Source organism: Orcinus orca, chromosome 4, assembly GCF_937001465.1.
Source record: "Orcinus orca chromosome 4, mOrcOrc1.1, whole genome shotgun sequence".
NCBI classification, from domain to species: domain Eukaryota; kingdom Metazoa; phylum Chordata; class Mammalia; order Artiodactyla; family Delphinidae; genus Orcinus; species Orcinus orca.
Window position 1 is genome coordinate 107118063 of NC_064562.1, and position 12384 is coordinate 107130446.

Sequence of the window (12384 nt, forward strand, 5' to 3'; positions counted from 1 at the left end):
AATTAGCTAGGTTCTACTCAGTATTCTTATACATAATAGTTCCAAAGGTGGCAAGGAATACTTAAGTTATAAGGATCACTCTAAATTTCAGTGATGTGAATACATGATTTTTGAAATCAAAGCCTATATTTTGCCATATTACTCGAAAGTATGATGACTTGGCAATTTTTTTCTAATTTGTTTATTTACATTAATGTATGCCATAACAAAATTTTAAAAATTAATTTATTTTAAAGTCTTTAAAAACTTAAAATTCAGTCTGCACTTAAGCACATTTTGACAAGTCAGTTGTGACAGAAAAGAATAAATATGATAAAATTGGAACTATCTTAGAAATTCTGCATTTTCTAAGCATAAGGTAATATAATCTATAGCTTTTACATAGTTTTAAAAGTGATATCAAAATGCCATATATTAGAGTGTACCCTGAAAAATGCATTTTTTTGAACATATTTTATTACTTTTATTATTCTTCTCTGTGCTCAATTACACACACACACATACACAAAAGCACACAAAGTTAGTTTTCGTTCTAATATTTCTTTCTATTGTTCCTCTTAGAATTGAATAAGTTAGTCCCCTGGAAATAAATCATGTCTTCAATTTTTAAGAAGCCCTAGAAACAGTAGACATTTTAATATAACACCGCTTAAACAAATAATAGTTTAAAAATATATGCCATTGTATTGTTTTCTAGCTTTAAAATACCCTTTTAAAAATATAGATAAATGTGGCATTTTCCATGGCACTGAAACTGCTCAGCTGTATACAACTGAAATGGTATTAGGACATTATGACTAAATCCCACACATTTTAATTTGAACTGTAATAAATACTGAAAACAAACAGCTAGGATTCGGTCCCAAATCCTCCTCCAAAGGTCAAAATGCTAGCAAGAAGGAAATATTTTTATCTTCCACTTTTTTCTTTCTTTAGTAAAGCTATTCCATGAAGGCATTAATATTGCATCAAGGAAAAGGCTTTTTTTGTTTGTTTTTTTTACTTTTAATCAACTGTTATCACATTTCAAAGAACTGCAATTGAAAACATTACGGTACTCAAAATATTGTTAAGATAGGGATAAATACCCTTGAATTCTAAATATTGTAGTCCCACCAGTTACAGACACTATTACAGCTGCAAAGAAAACAGCAATTTAAACATTTTATTCCAACACACTTCTTTCTCCTTTTCAGCTCACTAAAATAATCACTCACTTTCTTGGAAAAATGCCATCTAACCACAGTCCCAAAATAAAACCAGCAAGAATATCTTAAGAAAAATACAAAAAAGATTATATTTTGAAACTAATTGTTGATTTTATAATTTCTTGCTTTGTTTAGAGAGGTGTAAGGATTTATTTTTGGATGTACAATTATTTCCAGTGGCCAAAACCTAAATTATTTGAGCAGGAGAAACTAACTTGAAAGCACAAATCCCATACCATAGCAAGAAATCTAGCAGAAGCTTTTCTAAGTTCAGTAATTTCCAGGAAGGTCAGTATGTTGGAGTGATTCATGTAGAAACTCAGCTACAAAAAAAAAAAAGTCCCACAACTCTGTCTTTATTTTACAAAATCTCAAAAGACTAAACTCTGAATTTACAGGATGAATGACTTAAGAAGTGAACTTTATAAATAAATTTCTCACTTTGCCAAAGAGTTCTGCAGAAGTTGACTTTAAATTGTAAGTTCCAGTACATGCAAAACACAGGAACACAATATATGAGTACTTTTCAGGAAGCAGCTAAAGATGTCTTGCAATTACAATGGGTTGAAAATCATCTCTGTTTCCTCTATTATGAGCAGTAAAGTAAAAAAGGAAGACAAGAAGATGTTATAATTAATCCAGCACCTTCCAAGCTTTTATCTCCTTCTGCCCAGAAGAGGGAAGGGGATACAGGACCCACTGTAATCTTGCTTTACTCTCTGTACCCCTCACCTCTCAAGCTTCCCTTTAGTCAATCATTGCTAAGACTCCAAAAGGCCAGGAATCTTTCTTAACCAAATGCCCTTAGTCATTGTGCAGAAAAGTTAACATACACGACTGAGACTGATATCCATAGAAAGGCCTGCCTGCAAGGTTGACCCTTGTCTGGCATCTGGGCACTTGGATTTTGGGAAGGTTCCCCGTATTCCCTAACTGGTGAAGAGTGGCTCACTCTTCATAAACTGTTTGCTCAAAAAATATGGTTTATAGTGATCATCTAATTTCCTTCTGAGAGTCTGAAACTGTGGTACGTCCTAGGTGGAGAATGTCTATGTGACCTGACCCCAGTAGAAACCTTGGGTACTGGGTGTTTAATAAACTTTCATAGTGGACAACAGTTCAACATGTTGTCACAACTCTTGCTGGGGAAATTGTGTGCCCCGTAAGACTCCACAGGGAGAGGACTCTTGGGTGCTTGCCTCTGTTTTCCTCTGAACTTTGCCTGGCATGCCTGTCCCCTTTTTGATTTTGTTTTGTATGCTTTCATTGTAATAAGCCATAGCCATGAGTGGGACTATGTGCTGAGTCCTGTGTGTCCTCCAAGTGAATCGTCAAACCTGGGGGTGGTCTTTGGGACTTCCAACACAAGCACTTGTGATGTAAAATGTGACTATACAGTATATAATAAATTAGACTCTCTCCTGTGCATCTAGCATGGTACTAGCTCTGTTCTTTTCTAGGAAGAACTGAAAAAAAAATCATTTTTTTTTATTCCATGGTTCTGATGAGGAACGCTGGCAGAGGAAGACTTGGCATGCTATAGATTCCCAAATGGTCCGTAGATCTTCTTTATAGATAAAACTTCACGAATATGCACAGTTTTCTTCTAAAGAAAAATGACAAGAGAGAGAAAAGACTTGCTGAATGAATGCTCCCGTTCAACAGAGTTCTGGGCAATGAACATTTTAAAATGTGGTGGGTGTGGATACCTATGGAGTGAGTCTGTATGATAATTCTGTACAATAATAAAATCTGGGAAGCAGATATTGCTAACCCACCTGAAATGTAAAGAAACAAACTTAAAGCATTTATCATACACAATTCTGCCTTTCACACTAGACTATGAGCTACTAGAAAATAACTTCTTTTTTCCCACTCATATGTTTCCGAGGTCTAGAGCAGCCTTTGTTAGGTAGTTGAATGAATGAATGAATGAATGCATTAATTAAAAAGTTAATTTTGCAGTTTCTACAAGATGATAAGTAGAGCTGGGACTCAAACCCATGCCTCTTTAATGTAAAACCAATACTTCCCTTACGCTGATACTTTTCCTTATTACTAAGCACTTTCACATGTATTTTTACTAATGAGGAAACTACAGCACAGAGGCTTGAAAACTGGCTCAAAGTCATTCATTCATTCAAAATTTATTTTGACCCACTATGTGCCAGGATTATGCTAGGCCAAGGGATATAGATTGAAAAAAAAGGCAAAGAGAAAACAAAGTATTTTTTTGATACGGTGAAATAAACCTTAATTTTAAAATGTATGAAGGGGCAATGGAACTGGAGGATTCTCTAGCTAAATAATCACATAATTAATATCTAGAAAAAATTATAGGCATCCCAAAGTTTGACACAAAGTTTGTCTTAAGACCCTTGATACAACCATTCAGAGGAGTTCCACTCAACCTTACCAATCCAAGGTGCTTTGGTTGTGAAAAATATATATAGGTTTTCCACACTGAAGTAATGGCCTGGAAGTGTGGAAACATAACATGTTTCTAGTTTCAGCTTTTAATTCCACTCCTGGGTATATAGCCCCCAAAAAACAAAAACTAATTCAAAAAGATACATGTATCCCAATGTTCATAGCAGCATTATTTATAATTGCCAAGGTATGGAAGCAACATAAGTGTCCATCAACAGATGAATGGATAAAGAAGATGTAGTATATATATGCAATAGAATATTGCTCAACTATAAAAAAACCAAAATTTTGCCACTTGGAGCAACATGGATGGACTTGGAGGGCATATGCTGAGTTAAATAAGTCAGAGAGAAAGACAAATACTGTATGATATCCACATATAAGTTATATGTGTAATCTAAAAAGTGCAACAAATTAGTGAATAAAACAAAATATAAGCAGACTCACAGATAAAAAGAACAAACTAGTGGTTACCAGTGGGGAGAGGGAAAGCGGGGAGGAACAATATAGGGGTAGGAGAGAAAAAAAGGGTTGTTATAGGATTATAGGAAATCATGTGTGTAAAACTTTTGAAAACTGTAAAGCACTGTAGAATTGAAAGAATCTTTCATTCAATTAAAAACTAAAACATAACATGGACTATCACATGCTCTCAATCAAATCAAGGTAATCAGACTCAAAGTACAGAAGCTTCAAGACTGCTTACCTAGTGGTCAACCCTTAATACCAAAACAATTTAAGCCATTACATACTCAAAACTCCTTAGGAATGTATTAGTCATTTTACTATATCCCAGAGCTGGAATGACACAAACCTAATACAAGAAAAGAGTAAATCATGGGTAAGTGCCCACTATGTTCTAGTAGCTACACAATGAAGAATAAGATACAACATTTGATCTTGAGAAGGAACATGCAATTGAGTGCATGACAAGATGCCCCAAAACTACAAATATATTGAATATGTTAGAGTTTAACTAGAGTGAATTTTGTGAACCTTTGAAAGAAATTTTTTAAAATGCATTGTTTAAGGAACCTCCATACTGTTCTCCATAGTGGCTGTATCAATTTACATTCCCACCAACAGTGCAAGAGGGTTCCCTTTTCTCCACACCCTCTCCAGCATTTATTGTTTGTAGACTTTTTGATGATGGCCATTCTGACCTGTGTGAGGTGATACCTCATTGGAGTTTTCATTTGCATTTCTCTAATGATTAGTGATGTTGAGCATCCTTTCATGTGTTTGTTGGCAATCTGTATATCTTCTCTGGAGAAATGTCTATTTAGGTCTTCTGCCCGTTTTTGGATTAGGTTGTTAGTTTTTTTGATATTGAGCTGCATGAGTTGCTTGTATATTTTGGAGATTAATCCTTTGTCAGTTGCTTCATTTGCAAATATTTTCTCCCATTCTGAGGGTTGTCTTTCGTCTTGTTTATGGTTTCATTTGCTGTGCAAAAGCTTTGAAGTTTCATTAGGTCCCATTTGTTTATTTTTGTTTTTATTTCCATTTCTCTAGGAGGTGGGTCAAAATGGATCTTGCTGTGATTTATGTCATAGAGGGTTCTGCCTATGTTTTCCTCTAAGAGGTTTATAGTTCTGGCCTTACATTTAGGTCTTTAATCCATTTTGAGTTAATTTTTGTGTATGGTGTTAGGAAGTGTTCTAATTTCAGTCTTTTACATGTAGCTGTGCAGTTTTTCCAGCAGCACTTATTGAAGAGACTGTCTTTTCTCCATTGTATATTCTTCCCTCCTTTATCAAAGATAAGGTAACCACATGTGCATGAGTTTATCTCTGCAGCACTATTTACAATAGCCAGGACATGGAAGCAACTTAAGTGTCCATCGACAGATGAGTGGATAAAGAAGATGTGGCACGTATACACAATGGAGTATTACTCAGCCTTAAAAAGAAACAAAATTGAGTTATATGTAATGAGGTGGATGGACCTAGAGTCTGTCTTACAGAGTGAAGTAAGTCAGAAAGAGAAAATCAAATACCATATGTAACACATATGTATGGAATTTTTTTTTTTTTTTTTTTTTTTTTTTTGCGGTACACGGGCCTCTCACTGTTGTGGCCTCTCCCGTTGCGGAGCACAGGCTCCAGACGCACAGGCTCAGCGGCCACGGCTCACAGGCCCAGCCGCTCCACGGCATGTGGGATCTTCCCAGACCGGGGCACGAACCTGTGTCCCCTGCATCAGCAGGCGGATTCGCAACCACTGCGCCACCAGGGAAGCCGTGTATGGAATTTTAAAACAATGGTGTGATGAACCTAGGGCAGGACAGGAATAAAGATACAGACACAGAGAATGGACTTGAGGACATGGGGAGGGGGAAGGGTAAGCTGGGATGAACTAAGAGAGTAGTACAGACATATATACACTACCAAATGTAAAATAGATAGCTGGTGGGAAGCAGCTGCATAGCACAGGGAGATCAGCTCGGGGCTTTGTGACCACCTAGAGGGGTGGGATAGGGAGAGTGGGAGGGAGATACAAGAGAGAGGAGATATGGGGATGTATGTATATGTATAGCTGATTCACTTTGTTATATAGCAGAAACTAACACACTACTGTAAAGCAATTATACTCCAATAAAGTTGTTTAAAAAAAAGTGGAGGAAAACTCAGACTATTACTTACCTTTACACAGCTGCAATTATAAAATAAGATAGCAAAACAAATAAAAAGCATTGTTAAAGCTGAGTGAGTTAGGCCTAGAAGCTGCTTTTATCCATTCTCTTTTCTTCCTCACTTACAGAACACCAAGTTTAATTGGGGCAGCAATGAGCTGAGATGAAATACACAGTCATCCAGGCTTTCTTGCCATTTGAAATAGTCATATAATGCATTTGGAAACAATGAACTACAAGTGGAAGTCTACAGGTCTCGTGGGTAGAATTTCCGGACCAACTATTGTCTTCCCAATTAAAACAAAGAGGGGGAGGAGGGGGAACAAACTCAGCTGGCACTTGCCTTCTGCCCTTCAACCTTCCCCTTCTTTCTAATTGGAATGTAGATGGAATGTCTGGAGGTATCCATGGTAGCCATCTTTGAGCATGAGAATGTCCCCTCGCTGAAGCCATTTTAGAGTCACCCTGACAAATTGTGAATTAAATATTTGTGAGTGTTTTTCTGATGCTTCTGTACAATGAAGAATCCAGACAACATGCTGTCAAGAAGATACAAATGATTCAATGTCCACCTCAGATACCATTTCCAAAGCAGGGAGAAAATAACAAGAAAACAATAGGAGTGATGTGGAAATTCACAAGCCTACACACTAGTTGAGTTTCCTGAGTGAATTTCGAATTTGTTTCCAATATCACCAGGTAGCTGTTCTGCTCATGGTGTTAGTTTCATGCCAAGTGAGGAGGTATTTTTTGTACAAGTAAATGAGAAAATAAAAATACAACTTGTAAAACTGTAAGGGAATGAAAAATTTTAGCAAACACTCCAAATTTATACATGCAGATAATTGCTAACCTTTAATGAAATGACCTTTAAAAACTGTTCTCTGATCCTGATGATACTGATAGAATCTTTTGATAAATTATCCTTTTGAAAGGAGCCAGTTTACAATCTAAGGAGGAAAATCCATCTCCTTACTTTTCAGTCACACTTAAAAAAACAAAAATCTCACAAGTTCAACTATGGACCATAAAAAATTAAGCTTTCAGAGATAACTTAGGCCACATTTTGTACACCAGGAGAACAAATTTGTAAAATAAATTTTATAAACAATATTTTTAAAGAACATTTAACACATTTGAATGAATTCCACATCTTGGGCTGTAGGAATCTTGCAAGAAACACGTGCAGGTACTTTTCTTGGTTGATTTTTCCATATTTTTATACTTATAGAGTACTTTAGGGCTTTTAAGAGCTTTTCCATATATTTTTATTTAAATTTCATAACTAATCTCATTTTACAGGTAAAAAAATTGAAGTTCAAAGACATTAAGTAAATTTTCTAAGGTTCTAAAATTAATAAGAGTCACTGAACCAGGCCTGATATGTGGATCTTCTGCATCCAAGTCTACTGTTCGTTAAACAATCTTCCGTTTTTTGTTGGCTCATATTTCCTAAAATAATTTTGAGCAACTATTTACACTGTTGCACATTTTTCATTGAAATTAGAATTTCATCAGAAGTTTAACTACTGAGTTCTGAATGTTATAATTCCCAGCATAGTGTAAATATAGATATTTTAAAATAAATTGTTTCATCTATCTTTTTAAATGTATTAAGTTGCATCTAAATGCTATAGCAAATTGATGCCCATCATACATTCATTATTTTTCTTAAGAGGCAGAAATATCCATCTTTTATTCTTTCCAGATAAATTTATCTAAATATAATATACATGATTTTTATGGTTGAAAACCTTTTTTTCATCATGTTATCATATTTCTCTGTAAGAAAATATGTGTCTGAATTGTAATTTAGTTTTTTAAAAAATTGTGCTGTAGGAATTCAATTAAAAATTTTTTTTCAGTTTACATGAATGATAATCATTAATAGTATACTATTGATCAAAAGAATTTATTTCAAATTTTGAAAATAATTTAAACAAAAGAACAAAATTTCATTGGAATGTTGTCCCTTGGTTCGGATTTCCATGGAAGACTCACATTAACCACCAGAATAAGAATGGGCTCAACATCAATTATATTTCTCCTTTACATTCTTATGGATGTAAGTGCCGAAAATTTTGTTCACTTAAATGGTAATGACAGCTAAACTCACATAATGTTTGTTGGATGTTAGGCAAAGGTCCAAATGCTTGCTATTTTATTCAACTCATTTGATCCTCACCATGTGGCCCTGTGAAGTAAGTAGTATTCTTCTGGTTCTCTTCGTATAATGTTTAGATTTTGTAATTTAAAAATATTTACCATGTTTATCTTCCTGAGCTTCAATTTCTTTATATAAAATGGGATAATAACATTACCTACCCCACAGAGTTATTGTGAGGATTACATGAATTAATATATCCAAAGTACCTAGATCTAAGTACCTAGTTTTAGAGTTTAAAACTTAGGCATAGAAAAGTTGATAATAATGCCTGTAGTCACACAGGTAAGTAAGCAGCTGAGTCTGAATTCGACCAGAGTCTGGCTCTATAGGGACCCTCTGAAGAGCAGCAAGTAGATTGGAAAGGAGTGAGTTTTGTAAAATAGTGTTATAGTTCTTTGAACTCCTTCCAACTTAATTGCCAAAAATCATCTAGTAAATAAAAAATAATTTTTGATGATCTGTCAGCTGACAGGTTATGTCCCCTATCAATTTTGTTGAAAGTGAAGAAGTAGAAATTGACTTTGAAAATGATTTTTACTCTAGAATTAGCATCTAACTGGTGAACCATGTATGATATTATCCCTGTATTTGACACACAGGAGGACTTTAAACCCCAGGGCCATTCACAATAGTAAGCTTCTGGAATGGGCAAGAGATTAGCTTTTTTGTTTTCCAACGTGAAAATGGTCTATGAAAGGGAAAATATGCAAAGAAAATCTAGAAAATTGATTCTGTTAACACTACCTATGCTCCCTAGAACATATTTGCACCTATCTCCTTGCTCTACACACCAAATAGTTTTCTGTGTATGGAAATCAATGAGATAGAATATAACATAAAATGGTTGTCTGTACCTTAGTTATTCCAAGTTGTGCCTCTCATTGGAAAAAAGGTAGCTAAATGACTAATAGTGCATTTCCAGAGGCCATCTGTCCTTTCACAGACAGAAGTACTCTTGGATTAAACATGACATCCTAGGTTGGTCTATGTTATACATAGATGATTAAACAATTTGAGAAGTCCTGAAGGGGAGTTAGCTGTTTTCCTAGTATATTCCTAACAGGATGTATTGATTTTAAAAAAAAGAAGAAACTCTCATTCCTCTCTAGATTAAAAATAATCAAAATTATCATTAAGTAGTAGAGCAAAAGAGTCTCCTAAATATGGTACTAAAACCAGATTTTTTCTTAAAAAAAGTACAATTGTTTAAAGACAGAATGCATAGGATAACGATTACCATTTGTTTCTAAAAGGAGTATCTACTTTAACCCCTTTACGCATCTATATCTGTCCCTTAAAATGACCACGTGGAATCAAGACATCTGATGAATGCATGACAATGTTTAAAAGACAGAGTTTTGCAAATAATCCATAATACAGACAATTAACATGGTTTACTGAGAATTCTAGTGGGTTAACTCATAAGGGTCTCTTCAATTCTAATAAATTGATTGCCTTGCTACTGCACTCTTGTAAACATAGACATGCATTTCAAATAAATCCTGAGAATGCAGAAGGAGTAATTTTTGATACTATAAGAGTATTTTCCAGATACACAGTACAACATTCCAGGAAAATTAATTATGTGTCAAAACAAAGTTAGAGCCAAAGATACTTCATTTGGATTAAATCGTCTGGTTTGGGTTTCACCATAAAATTCTAATTGAATAATTAGGCCATTAACAGACCATTATTCCAATAGTTGACAGTTAAGGAAATAGACTAATGTGTGTTTTTCAGTAATTCTTCTAATAGATACATGTTGAATATATAGTTTGTATATAAATATGTCAAAAGAAAGATAAACTTATTAGCAGAACTACTCACTGATGACTCAAGAGACATAGTAGTAATTGTCTTTGGAATTCTGGTGTCCATTTATTGATACCATAATTCTTGGCCCAGAAAGATATCAAAAGTCCCATGAACAAATATGGTAGAGATAGCCATTCATTAATATTCAACTCTTAACATCAACCACACTGATATCAATAGTTGTTTCTAGCAATTCAGTAAAACTTATTTTTTTTTTTAACATCTTTATTGGAGTATAATTGCTTTACAATGGTGTGTTAGTTTCTGCTTTACAACAAAATGAATCAGGTATATATATATACATATGTTCCCATATCTCTTCCCTCTTGCGTCTCCCTCCCTCCCACCCTCCCTATCCCACCCCTCCAGGCGGTCACAAAGCACCGAGCTGATCTCCCTGTGCTATGCGGCAGCTTCCCACTAGCTATCTACCTTACGTTTGGTAGTGTATATATGTCCATGCCTCTCTCTCGCTTTGTCACAGCTTACCCTTCCCCCTCCCCATATCCTCAAGTCCATTCTCTAGTAGGTCTGTGTCTTTATTCCTGTCTTACCCCTAGGTTTTTCATGACATTTTTTCCCCTTAAATTCCATATATATACGTTAGCATACGGTATTTGTCTCTCTCCTTCTGACTTACTTCACTCTGTATGACAGACTCTAGGTCTATCCACCTCATTACAAATAGTTCAATTTCATTTCTTTTTATGGCTGAGTAATATTCCATTGTATATATGTGCCACATCTTCTTTATCCATTCATCCAATGATGGACACTTAGGTTGTTTCCATCTCTGGGCTATTGTAAATAGAACTGCAATGAACATTTTGATACATGACTCTTTTTGAATTATGGTTTTCTCAGGGTATATGCCCAGTAGTGGGATTGCTGGGTCATATGGTAGTTCTATTTGTATTTTTTTAAGGAACCTCCATACTGTTCTCCACAGTGACTGTATCAATTTACATTCCCACCAACAGTGCAAGAGGGATCCCTTTTCTCCACACCCTCTCCAGCATGTATTGTTTCTAGATTTTTTGATGATGGCCATTCTGACTGGTGTGAGATGATATCTCACTGTAGTTTTGATTTGCATTTCTCTAATGATTAGTGATGTTGAGCATTCTTTCATGTGTTTGTTGGCAGTCTGTATATCTTCTTTGGAGAAATGTCTATTTACTTCTTCTGCCCATTTTTGGATTGGGTTGTTTGTTTTTTGTTATTAAGCTGCATGAGCTGCTTATAAATTTTGGAGATTAATCCTTTGTCAGTTGCTTCATTTGCAAATATTTTCTCCCATTCTGAGGGTTGTCTTTTGGTCTTGTTTATGGTTTCCTTTGCTGTGCAAAAGCTTTGAAGTTTCATTAGGTCCCATTTGTTTATTTTTGTTTTTATTTCCATTACTCTAGGAGGTGGGACAAAAAAGGATCTTGCTGTGATTTATGTCATAGAGTGTCCTGCCTATGTTTTCCTCTAAGAGTTTGATAGTTTCTGGCCTTACATTTAGGTCTTTAATCCATTTTGAGCTTATTTTTGTGTATGGTGTTAGGGAGTGATCTAATCTCATACTTTTACATGTACCTGTCCAGTTCTCCCAGCACCACTTATTGAAGAGGCTGTCCTTTCTCCACTGTACATTCCTGCCTCCTTTATAAAAGATAAGGTGACCATGTGTGCGTGGGTTTATCTCTGGGCTTTCTATCCTGTTCCATTGATCTATATTTCTGTTTTTGTGCCAGTACCATACTGTCTTGATTACTGTAGCTTTGTAGTATAGTCTGAAGTCAGAGAGCCTGATTCCTCCAGCTCCGTTTTTCATTCTCGAGATTGCTTTGGCTATTCAGGGTCTTTTGCGTTTCCATACAAATTGTGAAATTTTTTGTTCTAGTTCTGTGAAAAATACCAGTGGTAGTTTGATAGGGATTGCATTGAATCTGTAGATTGCTTTGGGTAGTATATTCATTTTCACAATGTTGATTCTTCCAATCCAAGAACATGGTATATCTCTCCATCTATTTGTATCATCTTTAATTCCTTTCATCAGTGTCTTATAATTTTCTGCATACAGGTCTTTTGTCTCCTTAGGTAGGTGTATTCCTAGATATTTTATTCTTTTTGTTGCAATGGTA

General features: G+C 35.2%; 1 protein-coding gene across 4 annotated transcripts in view; it reads left to right on the top strand.

Annotated features, from left to right (window-relative positions):
* KCNIP4 (potassium voltage-gated channel interacting protein 4) overlaps positions 1-12384 on the top strand; it is a 1200268-nt gene that overhangs the window by 1008932 nt on the left and 178952 nt on the right. The gene's annotated exons all lie outside the window — the stretch shown is intronic.